Below are 7,793 nucleotides of genomic sequence, written 5' to 3'. Positions count from 1 at the left end.
AGTCGTTTGGATTTTAATGCTTTAAAAAGAAAAAAATATATAGTAACAAGGGAACAAATAATTGTATGTCAAGTATTTCAAACACACTTGTTACAAAGATGTGTTGATGATGTTGTTATATCTGCAGACAGCTGTAGGAATTCAAGTATATATTGGGTTGCCCAAAAAGTAATTGCGGATTTTTCATATAGTCGGCGTTGACAAATTTTTCGCAGCTTGTGACTCTGTAATTGCATTCTTTCTCAGCTGTCAGTTATCAGCTGTAACTTTTAGCTTGCTTTAGAAAAAAAGTGTAAAAAAAGTATATTTGATTAAAGTTCATTCTAAGTTTTATTAAAAATGCATTTACTTTCTTTAAAAAATCCGCAATTACTTTTTGGGATTTTTTAAAGAAAGTAAATGGGCAACCAATACATCTTACACATCGGCATCAATCCTTGCTCTGTAGAAGTTGAGGCGGCTTCATCTGCCGGAACGTAATTGAGCCAGAACTACTCTGGTTTGCCGGGGGAGATCAATTTCTTCAGGTGCAATGGGAGTCGGTCGATCTCCAAGGACTAAATTCACCCGGTAGCCATTTATCGCATCTGCTACCGTGTCTGCATGAATGTTGTTCGGACCCGCTTGATCTAGAGGTTCTCTCTTGTAGCGCAGAACCTCACGCTCTAGATCGTGTAGATCTACCTTAAGGCTTCTGGGAGGTGGATATCTATCCATAAGATGATGGATTGGATGGTCTCTGCGATAACGGCCCAAAAGCTATTGCTTACACAGCATGTAGTTATGTCTTTGTACTGGGAGGATCTTTGTCTCCTGATGGAGGTGGTCTACATGAGAACTGAGGAGACAGCCCATCGCAGTTTGGAGGTCGGTATTCTGACGGATCTGAATATTATTCAACTGCGTGTCACAAAGTTGACGAGACCACACTGGCACTGGATAACTTACCAAAGTCTCTTTGTCTGCCCCCTAATTACTGCCTGCAAGTGACTTGAGGACCTTGTTTCTACTTTTGACTTTATCGCAAATTGCTGTGGCATGTGGGGAGAATGTGTAAGAGCTGTCAAATGTGACGCCAATTATTTTGGGACACTTGATGGTCGGAATCATTTCTCCATGGACCATCACAGTCAGCTCACGCGTATTTGTAGTGAACAATGTGGCTGAAGATTTGGTGGCAGATATCTTCAGATTTCTTGCAGCATAATATGAGACAAGTCCGTTGAGGTAGACGTACAACCTATCGTAGATGTAGATGCATGATGAAAGGGACATCTCTCATATAGACCGATTTTCAGCTTTAAATTCTTACAGCCTTATTCACAAATATTTAAAAAGAGCTCTATAAACCGAAAATATTGTTTTTTTTGTATTCACAAACATATAATAGCCTATTTTACTCTTAATAAACCTATTTTAAATTTTAAAAAGTTATTGTATGCTCAACTCTTCTTTAACAGTTGAGCCTATAGCCTATTTTTGTATACATTCAAAAAAAATTACAAAATGGATTACAGATGAAAATTTACATTAAGTCAGCTAGACACCATTTAATCTTTGTCCCAGAGCACGAAAATTCGATTTCAGAATACGCGGAGAATATTCCTGTCAATTTTGTGTACAAAATAAAATTTAATAATATTGTTTTGTATAGAAAATATTTTCATTTAATTCTAACAGTGTATGTAGGAGAACTTAAACATTTCAAAAAATGTTCAATTTTAAAATTACACGCTTTGGCCTAATAAAAAGACAAAATACCTGAAAAGCTGACACTTGCATCCCTAATGTACATATTGATTCTTTGTTTTCGCTATTTTTGAGGAAATTGTGAATTTCAGTATAATAAATAATTTCTTCATATGCCACCGTAGCGCAGAGGTTAGCTTGTCCGCTAACTAAGGAACAGGGGCAAACTTCTCACACATTAATGAGTGCAGTCCGATTCAAGTTTAAGCTCAATGATAAGGGGCCTCCTTTTTATAGCCGAGAGAAGCTTTACACGGCATAGTACCACACAAATTTTGCCTGCATTAGGAGGGGTAAACCACCGCTGAAAATTTTTTATGATGGTCTAGCCAGGATTCGAACCCAGGCGTTCAGTGTCAAAGGCGGAGTGTGGTATAATATACAAACCAACTCGGATTCCGAAAAGGAACCGGTTCATGGAACAGAAAAATTTTGTTTTTTTTTTGAAGTTGCGGGCAAGTGTCAAAACGCCCTATAAAAAGCTTTTGCGAAATGACTACGAAATTTTTTCAAATAAGCAGTACTAAGTTCTTTTTACGAAATGATTTAAACATGATGATAGCAACATTGTCAAATTTCGTAGATTTTAAATTTACATGTATATTATTGACAATTGCTATTTACAAAAATTGTCAATATAAATTTTTTAAGATATGTTGTCTTTTAATTTTTTGTTGCAAATTTTTTGAGTAAAGATACTCTGGATAACCTTAGGCTTGGACCAATCCCTGTAAAAAGAGGGACCAGAAAAGTTCGGACGCATTCAGCCCAAAGCTACCTCTCCGGGAAGACAAATTCCAATCCGCCATTGAAGAAAGATCCGCCCGCTACACAATCCGACGCATCGTCAATGCCACGTCGCCGTCCCACGCCATCGGCCTTCCGCAGAACAAACGAATGCCCGGAATCCGAAGAGTGCCATCTCTCTGACTACATCAGTCAGAAGACAGGCCTCAACGTTACGCCCTCCACGTACCACCTATTCGGACCATTAATGGTTTTGATATTGAGTGTCGGCATGAATGTTGTCTAACCCCGCTTGATACGCCTGTTTGTATTGTTTTATGTTGTGCTGCCAAGCATACAGCAGCTTCTGTTTCTAAATCCATTTCTTTGTTTTATCTCTTAAATTTTCTTCAAAACCAATTGGACGCCTTGTAGTTAAAAAATGCTAATTTGTTTTTAGTTTGGTTGACATTCGTAAGATAACAATGATGTCTCCATACAACTGTTTACAACCAAAACAACGCTTTAAACGCCAAATGAAAAGTTGAATTACAACTAAACAAATTAGCAACACTGTTGCAAACATTGTGAGATTTCACAGTTAAGAGATTAATGAAAACTAAAAATGTTGCCAGAACAAAACGAAAATTTGCTGATAAGTCTATCTTAACTATTGGGTTGTTGTTACACGTATTTGAATAAAAAATTTTAAAATAGGTTTATTAGACAACAAGTGTTCAATAGCAAAACTGCACTTCAAACCTATAATAATTTTTTTTAAGAATAATACTGTTAAAGTATGCATTCCAAATATGGTAAACATTCGCAACGCCGCTACACTGGTCTACGGTTTTCGTCTCTGGTTTTTCTCACCATTCATTCATGTCGTTTCTCATTTTCCCTTCTTACTAATCACGCCATAGAATCCAACTTATTGGAACACTTTGAACTTTTGCTTCTACGATGCCTTGAATAAGAAAATTTTTGTTTTTTTTTAATACATATTTTTTATTGTTTATGAAACATTCTTTTCTTTTTTACTGCTTTTATGCATTCATTATTTAATTTTGCATTTAAATTATAAACAAACGAACAAAATGCAAATATAAAGTTTTTGTTTTTAAGACTACAAGGGGGTGGTAGGGAAAGAATATACAATTAAACACAAACAACGTACGTACATATGTAGTACGTTTTTGGTAATAAGTAAAGAAGTAATTAATTAATTTATATTTGTTTTATATGAATGAGAAATCCAGAATAGAGATCTGGCCCTAGATGCGACAGACATAAAATTAAATAATAATAACCATAATTGATAATAACATTTGTATTTTTTGTTTTTTTATTATGTGTGAATTATGTTTTGTGATATTTTTTTTTTTATTTTTTGTTTTGTATTTTCCTTGGGTTTTTTTGTTTTTTTTTTCTTTTTTTTTGTAATAATATAATATAAATTAATAATATACGAGAATCTAATACTACATTTTTTAAGACACTTTGTTTTTCCATTAAATATTCCTATTTAATTCTTTTCTGCATTTATTATATTGGTTTAATGGTTTTCCGTTTTCTGTTTTTTTTTTTGCATTTTGTAAAGTAGAGTTTAATGATAAATTTGAAAAAAAGATATTTATATAAGGAAAAAATGTGGTAGAATAATAGGGGAGTTTGTTTTCATTTATATAGGGGGTAGGTATACTATATACTCAAAGCTTACAACCTAATTGCTTATATGTCTACATTTATATTTCTATGCATTTTTTATATATGTATGTATATATATATATGTATTTATTGTTGTTCTTGTTTTGTTTTCTTATTAATTATATAAATTTACTTGCTGTTGTGTTGTTGTTGCTTTACTCATTGTTATATAAAAAGCCATAATTATTTGATACAAACAAAAAAATCAAAAGTAGTATTTCAAGGAAATGGAGGGCTTTATATATCTACTAGTTACATGTAGTACGTTTATGTGTGTGTTTGTGTATTTATATAAATGTTGTTGTTTGCAAAAATATTATTTCCATTATTAGAGCTTTATAAATACTTAGCAAAAATAGTTGTTGGTTTTTGTTTTCTTTCTTAATAGTTTATATACATTGTTATCATCATTATTTTTAAGTTTATTTATATATATGTATTTTTCATTGAAAATTTTATTCACAATTTATTGCATTTTCTCCACATTCAGAAAGTTTTAGTCTTTCTCTGTTCAATATTCTTTATTTTTTGTTTTTTTTTTTTTAAGGGACATGATATATGAAAGTGTGTTTTTATATACATGAAACGCATGGCGTGTGTACAATAATATTTTTTAATTAGCTATTATTACAATCCTCATTGAAAAAACCTTTAATAAAAAATTATATACATAATAATAAGGCTTAAGTACAAAAGAACAAAAGAAACAAAGAGAATTGAAATAAATAGAAATAGTCCCACCTAGTTTTCCTAATACACATCAGTGCACATTATTTATTCACCACCAAGCAGCAGTTTACCTAAGAATGTATTAGCCCAAAATCTTTCAAAAAAAAAATGGAACGGTTTACAGTGTTTAAATTTGCAAATTACGAGACAACGCAATAAGTTCGAATTATGGGTAGCCAGCATCATAGCTCGTCTCTCGCGAGCCATATGTTGACGTCAAGTCAGGGAATTGGATTACATTCCCGGCACAGGATAACTACGAGCAACACAGTCTGGAATCGATCTAAGTGGTGTTCATAATTATCATCAGCTCAGAGCTACCGGAAGAGTACGTAGTAAATTGCGTATAGTGGAATGCTCCATGGGTATAAAGGGTAACTGCAATTACAGCCGCAGTATCGAGTGGAAAGTCTCCGTCAGAGTTATTGGCGCCTTTAAATAACCAATGGCCACAACGTTCCTTAGCGGAACATACGGATTTTGAGCCACATGTAAATATGTGGCTACTACAACTTCAACAACATAACGGTTATATTTAAAGCTAAACTATTAGAGTAGCTAATATAATAATATACATTCAATGTTCCGAAAACCATCAACATCGTTGGGAAAATAAACTTTCCATAGTAGAATTGGTTTCTACGGTATGGATGTATTAGATTTTCACCGAATTTAAATTCTTATTAAAAAAGCTCTAATTAAAAGAAATCAAATTGTAAAATGTCCCTTAAAAAAGACTATATGTATGAAAGTGTAATTGACAAGGGCATCTTTTATACCAGTGTCCTGCGCTGCTAACGTGGAGGTGCAAAGTATGGAGCCATTACATATATCGTCATTTTTTAAGTTTCTGTTTCAAGAACATAGGACCATTAGTTTGGGAATGCAGTGTGAATGTGCCCTTGGCCCAATGGCACAATGTCACAAAATTTAGGAGAAAACTTTGAAAAATTCATACTTGAGTCGAAGTTACACACATCTGCCCAACGGAGGCCATGTCACAGAGCGAAAACTTTATGTGGAGTAGCTTTTCAAGACTGAAGTGCTCATAATTGTTGCCAAAATTTAATGAGAGAATGGCGATCGCTGAAAAATATTTTCCTAGAAAAACCATAAACTTTTTGTCACTGTATTCGTTCGCCAATTCATCGAAATCAGCTGATTTTATAAAGGAGAAAAAACGGATTTTTAAGAATAGGTGAATGAATCGAGTGAGAAAAAGTTAATGGTTTTGATAGTTCACGTTTTCGATAGTATTCAAAGCCAAATACGTCAAGGGAAGAGTTTTATAGCAGCAACTTTAAATGGAACCTCAAATGGTAACCGCGCTAGAGCTTAACATTTTAAGAAGCAGCTTTTAAGCACTCGAGATATCAATAGTTAACAGATCAATAATATATAATAATAATAAGCGACATGTTTTTATTACTTTTTTTCTTTATAAATAAAAACAATTATATATTTTTAGAATTGAAATGTTAGTTTTAATTTTGATTTTTATTTTTTATTTAAATAAAAAAGTCTAATTGTATGCTGTTCAAAATGTTAATTTTAATTTTTGGTATTTTTTTTATATAAAAATATGTATAACCAGAACTGAACAGCTTTAGTTGAGAAAAATTATTCAGCATAGATTTATAGGTACTTAATTATCGATGTGAATTTTGCTCTCTCGCTCGCGCTGGCTTTTATTTGTAGGCAACAGTTGGCTTTATTACTTGGGGCAATTGTCGAGTTTGTAAAAGAGCGAGAGAGAGGTTAGGGGGATGAAAAAGAAATCATTTGTCTAACATCTCTCTCGTACGAAGCTTTACATATTCAAATATGTTTAACTGCATAGATTTACAGCTTCTTAATGCTTTGTCATGCTCTCGTAAACGTAGGAAACGTAATGTAGGAAAACATGTATGAAAACACTTGCAAACGAATTTTGAACTTCTGCCGAATGTAAACGGAACATTACTTATCGAAATGTCAAATTTTTCTCTCTCTCTCTCTCTCTTCCTTTGGCTCTATAACGGTTAAATAAAAAGTTAACAAAAGACGCAAAATATGCCATTATTTCAACTAATTTCCTTTCTAGATTCCATTTTAAGGTTCACAAAGAAGTAAATCAAAAAAATGTTTGTTTAGTAAATTCATTAAATGTATTTGGGAAAACAAAGAGCTATGAAAACAAAAAAGAACAAATATATTAGGAATAACTAAGCCATTTGTAACCTAAGCCTTTAAAAAAAATAAAAAATTAATAATCGTATTTTTAAGAACTACAATGTAAAAATATAATAACAATATAATAAATGAACCTTGCCTTTTGATGTTATTTTGTTAGTCAGTGGTTGCTGGCTGTTGAGTTAACACGAAGAAAACCACCAACATGGCATGCACCATTTGGGTTTTTTCTTATATGAGAAGGGATAAATGTACAAAAACCTATAAAAAAAAGTAGCCCTACATGATTGTTACTTAAAATTATAAGAAATGTATTAAAGATTCAAAACTTAAGGATATAAATTTACCGTTGCGATTGCGCATAAGTATAAACGTTTTTGTAAGAAATATTAAAAAAGGAAATTGAATCATTTTACATTATTTACATATTAAAACAAAACTATTCATAAAGTTAAGTTATAGAGGGTCAATTTAAGCTATAAAAACAGGTATTCTTTCAATGATGGTTTGGGGGAGGTTATTGTTGTATAGGGGTGCTGGCTGAATGTCACTTAAAAAAATGTGGCTAACTAATTTTATTTATTTATTGCATTTATTGGACCAGGGTTTGGTGTATTTTTGCATAGTTTTCATATATGTATGTAAGTATGTATGTATGTATATGCAAGTTCATATGTAAGTAAAAACAATATATTTACAACAAAATATAA

Source organism: Stomoxys calcitrans, chromosome 3 (genome assembly GCF_963082655.1).
Source record: "Stomoxys calcitrans chromosome 3, idStoCalc2.1, whole genome shotgun sequence".
In the NCBI taxonomy this organism is placed as follows: domain Eukaryota; kingdom Metazoa; phylum Arthropoda; class Insecta; order Diptera; family Muscidae; genus Stomoxys; species Stomoxys calcitrans.
Note: the sequence above shows the minus strand (reverse complement) of the source record.